Source organism: Chaetodon auriga, chromosome 5 (genome assembly GCF_051107435.1).
Source record: "Chaetodon auriga isolate fChaAug3 chromosome 5, fChaAug3.hap1, whole genome shotgun sequence".
NCBI lineage: Eukaryota > Metazoa > Chordata > Actinopteri > Chaetodontiformes > Chaetodontidae > Chaetodon > Chaetodon auriga.
In genome coordinates, this window is record NC_135078.1 from 11,313,815 (window position 1) to 11,326,048 (window position 12,234).

The window sequence follows — 12,234 nt, forward strand, 5'->3', positions numbered from 1 at the left end:
TTTGTCTCCTCCCTTCTTGATTATTGTGATTCACTGTTCACCACCTTGAGTCACTCTTCTGTGCCTCAGTTCATCTGAAGTGCAGCTGCTAGACTTTTGACTAACACATGACATAGGTCACAATGTAGATTGATCACCCATAGATTTCAGAATTTATTTGAAAATTCTATTTATCTATAAAGCACTTCGCTGGCTGGCCTCACTTCATATTTCTGAGTTATTTTGGCCCCTGGCCATGTTGAGATCACTGAGGTCCCAAAATTCCACCTAACACCAAAGGGAACTGAGCTTTTGCAGTTCTGTGTTTTCCTCTTGATTGTTTTTTTTTTTTTTTTTTAAATCTTTTTTTAAATCTGTTATACCTATGTACTTTTCCTCAGTGTTTGCATATTATAGCACCATGTAAGCCTGGTTTTGAAAGGTGATTTGTTAATAGAATTTAAGTATTTACATACAAACAGTGTTGCATGTAAGTACGTGAATTTTATTAACAAATCACCTTTCAAACAAGAACACTGTTGTATGGAAGTGGTGTATTGTTGGCTGGTACACAGCCTGATTCTGTTTCCCAACTGCAGCCAAAAGCGGTATAATGTGTTGGCTGACACACACTAACACAATCAGTGTATAGGAGACTCCTCAGTGAATAAGAGCCTGAACAGGATAAAACTTTTGGATAAACTCCAGAAGTCCGATCCAACTCTTGCTTGAGATGCAGGCAGCTGCATAATTTACTGAAACAAGAGGAACATTACCTCTCGAAATATGATTTCACAAATGACACAGCATATTTTCCACTTAGCCCGGGGTTATCTGCAGGTTGTTTAATTTGAAGTTTGGCTCTCCATCACAGAGACTTCTGCTGCCTTCTGCTGCAATTGTGCCCTAACTATTCATCACAGCCCCAATTCAAAAAAAGTTGGGACTCTGTGTAAAGCACAAATAAGAACAGTAATCATTTGCTAAAAAAATATGATAACCGACAACTGTTTTACAAAGCTTTCCTGAGCTCATGTAGTAATATCCTTCATATAATCATGTGTTCACAAAGTGGCAACTTCAGTGCCATCCTTGCTTGTGAATGACTGAGCCTTTCCAGGATGCCCCTTTCATACCCAATCATGACACTATCACCTGTTACCAATCAACCTGTTTACCTGTGGAATGATCCAAGCAGGTGTTTTTGGAGCATTTCACAACTTTCCCAATCTTTAGTTGCTCCAGTCCAAACTTGTTTGAAATGTGTTGCTGCATCAAATTCAGAATAAGCAGGTATTTACAACAAGCAATGAAGTTGATGAGGTCAAGCATTAAATATACTGTCTTTGTACTGTTTTCTATTAGGTATATATCAAAAAGGACTAGATAGTTATCACATTCTGTTTTCTATTTTACACAGTGTCATGTTGTTTGTGTGTAGTATACTTATATCCAAATTTTTTTGGTGTAGGTTGATGCCTTTCTGTTTCTTGCCAATGGATGAGACCTAAACCCTGATAAGCATGTAAATCTGTCAAATCTTCTTTGAATGGTTACCACAGAGCTGTAGTGAATAGGGATGCAGCGATTAACCGATTTTACTATTAACCGCTCTTTAAAACGTCTCGGTTATTTAATCCCAAAGGCTCCGCTACACTGAGTGTTTCTGTTCTCACTTGCAAAAAATGGACATTATGCTGGCACATTATTTTCGGCGCAACCTGCACGGAACAAAAACATAGTTACGCTAGCGGTGCACCTGCGTAAGTGCCATGCGCATCAAGAGATAGTGACCGTTTAACGTCACAGTTTGCTTCTTCCCATCTGTGTTGAGTAAACTCTGGGCTTTGTAGGTTAATATACCAGGTGTAAAACACTAACTATCAATGAAAAAATACACAAACTGAAAATACTAAATAATTTTGTAATATAGTTGATCAAAATAGCCATGCAGACACAGTCCTGCAGCCTTTCACTCCATTTGTATTTTTCAAAAGGGAAATACTGACATGGATGTTTACAGAGCAGAGGTCACTTTATTTAATTCCAAAGGGAGTTTTTGTTTATCTTTATTTATTGTTTTTGTACTGTATTATTTGATTACTATGTTATTTCTGACAGCAATAAATAGCACATTAAAATCTCTAAAGAATGTTCATGTGATTTTATACATTAGTTCATTAGTAGTGTTGTGAAATGAATTAATGTATAATAATCGTGAAACCGTGATTATTCCTCAGACTATAATCGTACAATCAAAATCTATAATCGTTGCATCCCTAGTAGTGAATCACCTTGAAGTCACAAGAGGGAGGGAGAGTGATAAGGGAATTTCTGCCATAAAGTATTTCACTGGTGTTTTGCTTTACTACCTTTACACAAGATATCGCAACAAACGAGGTGTTCAGTCTAGTTAAATTTCACTCCTGTTTTGCATTGACAGCACAAGCTGTAAAAACTAATGCCACATCAATTCTGAATGTGTTTGCTAGACAACATGATACTAAAATGTGTAATTCTGCACTGTGGCTGCACAGCGCTTTGAAAATTTAAGGCTGGATCTAAAGTATAATGCATATTTCCCTCCAGGGATTTAAAAAAAGTGGGGAAAAAAACAAGTGTACAGTAATAATATTTGATATACCAGAATAGTCTGGAGTACAGTATTGAGATACACTCAGTCATATTGCAGTCTAAGAGGGTTAGAGTTAAATATTTTTTATTGAAACTGTTTGAGATGTTTTCTTTTATTTCTTTTTCTTCAGTATTGTTCATTTTAAAGCTGCTGCAATCAATATATCTATATTAATCATGGATCAAATGGCCAAGTGTAATTCGTCATAATGACAGACCTGCAGAGAATTATCGCCTGACTGTGGCTCGCCTCAGCTCTACAGTGTGTGTTGTTGTCTTTCAGATCATTGTTCTGGTTTTATGGCTGCCTTTGGATTCTGTCTCAGCGTTGTCAAATCTAATGTCCAGCCCAGCAGTCTGTTTTTCAGTTAAAAAGCTCTGATAAACCCACTGTTTATCTGTAGGCTCATCACCTGCTCAGCACCAAACAGTGGACAAAGCTGCTGATAAGCTAGTGAACATTGTCTCCTCAGCAGCTGAGGAGATAGATGTTTTCCTCAGGAGCTGGTGGAGACCAGAAAAAGAGCTTTAAAGAAGAGTGAATATTAAATTTATCAGGTAGCTGCAACAGAAGTCCAAATGAATGCTATTATTGCTACACCTCTTCAGGATGTGTAACAGTCTGCTAACATGTTCGCCATAGGACAACCTCTAAAGGTGATAATGTACCAGTGTTACATTTACAGCTGGAAAAATATCTTACAGCATTTTACTAAGAAGATCCAGAGTGTGACATAAAGCCTGTTGGCAGTGCAGACTTGTGGCACAGCTGTGATGCCTTCTTAATGTGTCAGGGCTCATTATGGCTGCTAATTTGTCGAGATAGTTTCCTTGATAACATGGAAACGTGTCTGAGTTGACCCGTTGGTATGTTAGCAAACAAAAACAAGAGACGTAATATACAGACCAATCTGAAATTTCGAGATAGTGTCGAGATAGTTTCCTTGATAACATGGAAACGTGTCTGAGTTGACCCGTTGGTATGTTAGCAAACAAAAACGAGACGTAATATACATACCAATCTGAAATTTCATTGTGAAACTGAAAATGGTGCCGTGTTGACTGTGTCATCAGTGTGTATCGACCACACCCTGTAGCCTTGATGGCACTGTAACTGTATTTCATTCGTCACTACAACAGGATGAAAACTTGGATTTAAGCCAACAAAAACAACATTTTTCATCTGCCTTTAAGTTCCTCCTTGAGAGACTGGTTGCCAAAGTTGATCCAAGTGTATGTTGCTATGAATGTTGATCACTGGTCTCTCTCTCCCTCAGTAGTGGCACAGCACAGGGGTTCGCTGATGGGCTGATGGGCTGATGGGAAGTCTTGCTGGCCTGTCACAGGTCTTTGTGTTTAGGTATTACTGTTTCAGTGCAATCTTCTTAAATGATGAAAGTATATGCTTAATAGTGAAAATGACCTTTTCTTTCTAATGCTTTCTCTCTACATTTTAACTGACAATTTGCAACTCTTGTGGTATGTCATGTCAGCTTGAAATATGCATGTAGTATGTATATGGCGTCCATTTAGCCTGAAGCCTTTATGGAGTACTTACCTGTGGGGGGTACAATATTTGTATATATACTGTGATTTTCTTTATGCACCTTTTGTATATATGTAGCCTAGATTGTTTATCTATATTAATGTTTACTTTGAAAAATATTTTCTGCCACCATCGCACCCCCAGGCACGCCAAGCTGAGACAGTGGGGGTGGGAACTCCAGCATCATTGAATGTAGCACTGTGTTGATTATTGTTGGACACTGTATTTATTACCCATATCGACAACAGTATTTTTATCAACTGTACATTTTGTACATATACATTTGACTCGTGCAGTTCATGTTCTTTTCATGCAACAGTATTTCTCAAGTGAAATTCAACATACACAACATATACATAGTTGATTTTTTTTTTTCTTTTTAATTATTATTCTTTATCCTGTATCCTCTTTATTTTGACGGCCTTCTATGCCACTGTTTTTGCCTTCTTTTAATACTTTGCTGGCTGTAGCAACTTAATTTCCTTGGCATGGGATCAATAAAGTTTTATTTTTAAAGTTTTATTAAGTTGTTGTAATGTCACACCATTAAAATCCTTCTAGCAGGAGCTGCTTGGCGTCCTGGTCTGTTTTATTTCAACTCTGCTGGAAGTCTGCAGTAACTCAATGATTGGGGACAGCAAAACAAAAGGTACTTTTATGAAAAAGTTAACAACCTAGTTTACGGTGCACCTGAACATATCACCTGTTAGCTCCTGTAAGAGCCATCAACTCACAGGACCCAATGCTTCAATAGGTTGATGAAGCCTTTCCATTAGACAGTGACACTTACTCAATACTACATACATGTAGTAGGAAGTCAAGTTACTCTTGTTCTACAGCCATGTGATATCACAGGAAACACTCCTGTTGATCTTCAGAAAAAAGCAAAGCTGGCACAATATGAGAGGGTGGAGCAAACCTTAGTTCATGGGCACGATGTCTAGAAGGAGGCAGAGAGAAAAAGCGATGATGTAGTGGAGGAAAGGAAGGATATAGATGCAGCGTAATTCTTCTGAAAAGTATTCTTTTGATTTGGTGTGGAGAATTACAGACCTTGACCCATATCAGGAAAGCAGAACAATAAGACACACAGTTAGCAAATCTGAAACTTCCTTCATAGCCACAAGACTGAAACATGTTTTTAGAACATTTGTGTGCAGTTTCGTAGTAGCGCCCGGTTTTTCCAGTCGTGCGCAAGGGAAGCACTTTTTTGCCTTCAAAGCAGAATAAAGGTTGATGCATCAGCAATCTATAATTAAACTCATGAACACAATCTTTGTTGCTATTTCTGTCACTGCATTTTCACAGTTTTTTGGGATTTTCAGCTTAAACAGTGCAATAATAGCCTCAGACACTATTAAAATCTATGATGCTAGACAGGGTCTAAGGCCCCTTAATCATTCAGAGTCTTCACCCTCAGCAGCCTCCCTCACTGCGCGAGGCAGCACCACAGTCACTCGATCTCTGCTGCGAACATGTGGCATTAAGGTGGTACTGCCACTCTGACAAATATGTGATGGGTGCCACAGGTGAGTCAGTGCAGCAGGGATACTTTATTCATCCCCAAGGGAAAGTCACAATTCACAAATATCAGGGTGTGTAACAGAAAAGGATGTTACCTACTGGGGATTTCCAGTGTTATACTGGGAACATAATGCAATGCAGATGCTAAAGAACAAGGCATAATTTGAGAGAACATGAGTGGGCTCTGATATTTCAACCCTGGATATTTTTTTTTTTTTTTTTTTTTTTTTTTGCCATAATTGTGTTTTTTAGATGCTAGTATCTTGTTCTTTTTTCTTTTTTAACAACTTTACACAGGAAAGATTTGAGTATTGCAGGGACTTTGGCAATGCTGGCTAAATGTATGGAGGCTTATTTGTTTCTGAAAAACTGAAAGCTCTGGCTGCTTTCTTTTGTTTGTATTGTCTTATTTGCGTTTGGAATGTTTTTTTTTCGAGTATTCTGTGGACGCCAGTGACTGTCATGTCATCCTTTTATCTTGAGTTTACTTTATTATCATGTTATCTTGCAACAGCACCACAATTTTCTCCTTAATTTTATAAAATAGGGATGTTAATATTTATTTTCATCTAGTTTTAATGGGGGCTTTAATTTGGGTGGAGGTGCTGCAATTTTAGATTTTTGCGATGTTCCTCCTGACGTGTGAAGGATGAAATAACCACCAATATAAACTGGTGGAAAGGGTACAGGGATATAATTTTACATGTGATTATAGTATGACTCTGGAAAGAGAGTTTGCTTTGTCCTCAGCTGAGTAGATTAAATTGACATTGAGATACAGGGAGAAGGAGACGAGCTACTAAAGAGAAAGTGTGATTGCGCGTGTGTGTGTGCATCATGAGCTGTGCTGCGTTTCCCAGCAGCTCAGTTTTATGGATTCAAGCTGATAATTTCCTCCATTCATGGATGGGATTAGGATGAGGCTGTGCCATGCGCGGAGAAAATATCGTTTGCCTGAGCATGCAGCAGAGTACATTTCTCACACATGGCAACACGGGCTAAAAATAGCTCAGAAGCCCCTCATTCACCACATTAGGATATTTGCTCAGCAGGCGTGGGATCCCCGGTGGTTCTGGTCCAGATTTGATGTATGCATCATCTTTAGTTACCTCACACTTTGCTCTCCATCATCAACTCTGTACTCTTTGATCTATTGTCTTTTCTCCTTACCACTTTACCTTTTTCTGCCTCCCTTTCGGGGATTTGCAAACAGCTGCTGATGGATTTTATCAGGCGGGCTAACCAGGAAACCCAGCAGGACAGAAAACCTTTCCAGTGACCCAAAGTCACCACTCTCACTCCTCTTTATGCTTACTCTGCTTGTGGGAGGACTTCCCATTTCACTGAATTATTTATGGCATCTCAGAAAGGGGTATTTTGTGTGTTAGTTTGAGCGAAATGATTCAACTTTGCTTTATACTGTAAAGACACTTCTCATGTTCTTTAGCTATTTATGCTGAATTAGTGGTTTTCTGACAAAGGACATTCTGGTGAATAGTGACTCGGATGGATTTTTCCCTGTTAGTCAGTGCCCAGATCGCAGTGACTGAACAACTTGTGATGTTAATGATCACAGTAGATTAATGCCACGTTCATGTTACATGGGATGGATGTGTCAAAAATACATTAATTGACAATGTTGGACTCTACTGTTCATTAAATTTGGGTTTAGTTCTGTGGATCAGCATACTTTTGCTCACAGGACATCTATGTTTGTTTGATTGTCAGGCACTTCTGTATTATATACCACCAAGCTGGACGTATGAGAGCATTTCTTGACATGAACAGTTGGAATTACAATTTTTCAGATGTGACATGAACGTGGCTTAAGAAATTTTGATTCTCATCATAAACCAGTCTGAGTAAAACAATACAGACCACTGCCTGTGTGTGTCGTTAAATGACATATTGCCTGCTGAGATGTATTTGAGTGGCAAAAACCAAGCTGGACAGGAAATAGTGTGTGTCAAGCTGTGCTCAAGGTTGCTGATGTCTTTTAGCATTCCAGTTGGCGCTTTAAGTTTGCATTCAATGTCATTGATGCTCATGTCGTGATTTACTTTGAAAGAACTGCTGCTTTTGATATTTTCCTCTGAGCCATGGTCAAGGATCAAAATTGGCTGAATCAAAGATTTGGCACAGCTGAACGTGGGCTTTGTTACACCATCAAGATTACACAATGTCAGTGTCGTATGTAATAATCTTTTTTGTGCAACTTCAGTGTCATAGTACTGGCTTATTTACCGAAATGAAGTGGAGTCGTCATCAGTTAGTCCTGCTGAAACAAGTCAAAATGTCTGCAATGACAAAGGTTTACTCAAGCAGCAACATCCTGTTCGTGATGGGACACAACAATCCCCTTTGGGAATGTCTTATATCTGAGACATATGGAGTGCTAAATGTGAGATGTCACAATTTTAGGTTGGTTTTTCCTCTTATACTGTTCAATGAATGCTAGGTTATAAAACTGTCAGCAAAGGTCATGACAAGTTCAAAATCAGCATTTGGTGTTGGTCCTGTTTCATATCTCTCCCATGCTTGGTAAGCAGTGAATCACTTACCGCGGCCTGGATTTCATGCGCTGATGTGAATCAAATCATTTGCTGCGTTGTCATTCCAAACCACTTCTCCATGGAGCTCCCAGAGTTTGATAGTCTGTAGTGTAAAATGTCTGGAATAATCAACTGTAATATGCAAATTTGCAAATGAAGCATTGTCTCCATTGTCCTCTAAAATGAGTACCTTTGCTTTAAGTAGGCCAGTTATTGGTTAATGACTGCAGACTTGAATTGACATCATAACAGTATATCCATTACAGTATTTAATCGTCTTGAATGACAGACTTTTGCTGTCACTCATTACACAATAACTGTAAAATCACTAGCAACAGGTATTACAGAGCAGTGAAGTTGATTTGATTCATTTAGCATAAACAGATTCCAGCAGCAGGTTCCATTACAGCAACAAAAGGTCACTTCTTTATTGCATGCATTGTGCTGCCTTACAGTGTATGTCACCAAAATTCATCAGAAATTCTGCAATATGCTTCATTTGGCTTTTTGTTTGACTCAGTTTTAATTGAATAATTCCAATTTCGCAAAATGAAACTAAAGTAATCAATGCAATACACAACTATCAGCCCAGTCATCAGAGCAAAATGTTGGCATTGTATGTTTCTGCAAAGCAGACATGTTCAATTTTATACGTTTTATATGTATCGTATCAACGTTTCCACAGTAAATATCGAAGTGACGTTGTTCAGAGTACTGGTACATGTATATGAACTGAACTTTTCAACTGGAGGTGGAGGGGTGGTGGTGGTGTGGCAGTGAGGCGAGACGTCAGGGCATTTTCCAGCCGTGTTTGTGGCAACAAAACTGGGTATTTTATACCAAAACATGATCTTTTCCTAACCCAAACCACATGATTTTTGTGCCTCAACCTAACCAGACCTTAACCACAGCACCCAGCTGCCTGCAGTCTGTCATCCCTCAGAAAGAGGAAGGAGGATTCACGGAAAAAAAAAAAAAAAAAAAAAAGTTAGAGTATGCTGCTGGTTGTTCAGACAAATGATTTCCTAATGCTCTCTGAATGTCCCTGATATGTCACAAGAGCCACGTTAAAGACAATTATTTGATGTGGCCATCTGCATTTTCCTTTTTAAAGTGAAAATCCTGCTAAAACAATTTACTCAATTCAAAACATCTTCAAAGTGAGCTGGAAAATCTGAACATTCCTGCTAACACCCACGTCACCATACCCAGTTCTGCTCCCAACTGCTCCCACAGGTCTCTTTACCAGCTGTTAAATCTCACATCCAAAATGCACCAATGCGAGCAAACCTTTCAAATATCTTTTCTTCACTTCTTTCTTTCTTTATAGCATGCACTGTGTTAGATTAAAGCATATATGTCACAGAAATGAAATAGTTAACTGTGTCGTCTGCATTTGAACACAAACCTGTCATTGACACCTTATGTCCTCTGTCGCAGTCCACCAGGGAAAGAATCTTTCTGCATGCCTGCTTCTTCCCTGGCTATCATCTGCCAATATGATAGCTTTCATTGTGTCCAAGAGGGACGTCTGATCGACATAAACTTTCCACCTCCGCTTTCCAAGATGTCCTCTACGGGGTTGAGGAATGGAGAGAGAAGTGGAACGAAAAGGGACACCATCCTGTGATCGACTGTAAACCACTCTGACTGGAGCAGGACGGTGAAACGCTACATTGAGCCCTGCAATTACAAAACCTTCTGGATTCTGCCTCACTTACTCCCTTTCCCCACCTGGCACAACTTCACTGGGATCATCAAGGAATTAAAAAAAAACTCAGTGTGTTTTTGTAGCCTAAGAAAGACTTTTGGATACATTAAAACATTTTAAATGCAAGGCACCAGGTGTACTCAACACCCCACTGCCTCATAGCCTTCACCAGCTCTCTCTCCTCGCCTCCTCAGAACAATGGATGGGCAGCTTAGCGTGGCTCGCATCTCTGGGGCAGGCCATCAGGACACCAAGGCCATGTGAAATAATCCCCTCTTTCACTGGTACCCAGCTCAGTGTTGTATTATGTGCCCTTGAGCCGTCCTCTCTCTTACTCACGCACATTAGTGCTCTGTGCCTCTTCGTTTTCCATCAGTCAGCGCTTAGAAAGGTCACAGGGAGGAGGAGCTGGTGCTAGTTCATGTGAACGATAACATCTGTGCGTAAGAGAAAATGAGCAACGTTTGTGCAGGTGAATCATGAGGCTAAATAGAGGAAGTGGAGTACGCAGCAAAGGATTAAGCAGCATTCTCACGGGGCGCTGTGGATCACAGAACATACTGATTCCAATCACTGGTGAAGCATCATGCAGACAACAAGCCTCGCAGCGCTTTGTCAGAGAAACAGTCATCAGATACGCTGCAGCTGCTGGCTCATAGATTCATATTGTAGCTTTGTCGCGATGATGGTGCGTGCAGATGAGTCTTGAAGGTCATTCATGTGCTTCCTGTCGTCTCTTGCTGCTATGTTTAAAGCTTTGACAAAGGCTTTATTGAAAGTGCAGCTGCACTTGTTTACATGACAAAAAGCATTAACGTTTCATATCATTCCACGTACGATTGTGAAAGTGTGGAGACGTGATGAGACACCAGTTCAGCAGTCAGTTGCAACACAGCGTTGATGTAACGTTGGTCGTAGTCCTCCCTGTCACTTTCCCTTTACCTTGTCTATGACAAATACTAATGTTTTGAAACCCATTCGGATGTATTCCTCAGAGGCCTCAGCAAAGGCCGTCTGCACGCAATCGTGTTGTGAAACTTAACTGTTACTGGACTCGATAGCATTTTGTTTGTCGCCTTGAATGTTAACACAAGCTCAGCATTTCTCTGAGCACAACATGTTTTCTCACAGCCCTGCTGCGTAAGCGTCGCTTCAACTGCTGACTGAGGTGTGAGTCAAACTCATTGTGTACTATTCTGAAGCTAGCTCATCCACATCCCCAAGCGAGCAAAGCTATGTGCCCACTGCACGCACCTTTGCTTGCTCGTGTAGACATTCACTGCAGTTTGTGTCCCCAATGCCAAGGTTTAGCATCAGTGCAGAAAGAAGTGAGTAGGACTGTAAGAGTGGGCCTATGCTCAGTCAAAGCTAGTTTGTAAGACGCATTAATAATGTAGTTGCAATGCACAAACATTGGAGACCTAACAGGTTTTTTTTTTTCATTCCATATCTATGTAGAAAATGCACGGAATTCTTTATACCCAACAACTCTAATGGCACATGGATGTGACCAAAACTTTGCTAACATGTTAGCTTTAAAATCAAAAGAACTTGAAAAACCAAAGATTTGTAAAGGCACTGCTGCTGTCAGATTGTTCTGCCCCCTAGTGGTCAAGTAGTTTAAGGTTTAAATTCTTTAAAAGACCAGAAAAAGGAGCATTTTAAATTGAAGTCACATTATTCATAAGAATATATTGAAATGCTCAGTTTTGATTTGTGAATTTGAGCCAAAGCCCCACCAGACCCATTACTACTCTGAGCTAACTGCCCAGTGTGGCGACTTGATTATGAATATATTTTTTAATGCAGTTAAAATACAGAAGTTGCTTATTTATTTGGTAAAATTAATCACTCTTTGTCCTGGGTGTGTCTAATGGTTTCATCTGGCCTGGTAAGGGTGATGTCATCCACATACACATCCTTCAAAATATTAAACTGTACTTACTGGTCCGGGTCATATGAGCCATAAATGATTTTCAAATTCTGAGGAATTTTTTGCCATTGATAAATGTCTCATGATATATTTGTGGCATCTTTGTACTCCAGTGCTTTTCCATTTATCACCAGCAGCCATGGGGACCTTTAGTGGTACATGGACTTATTTATGATTTTCTGGTGGTATCTCTGCATTCAACTAAAACGGATTTTGATGAAACATCTCAAAGAAAACCTTTTGATTAGGCCAGTGTGGTCAGTCAGTGCGAGCGGTGCAACTCCACAAAGTGTCACCTGATGGCATCATAAGACTTTCTCAATGCTGAGTGCACTTTTTCAAAGCGCTCTCCCCA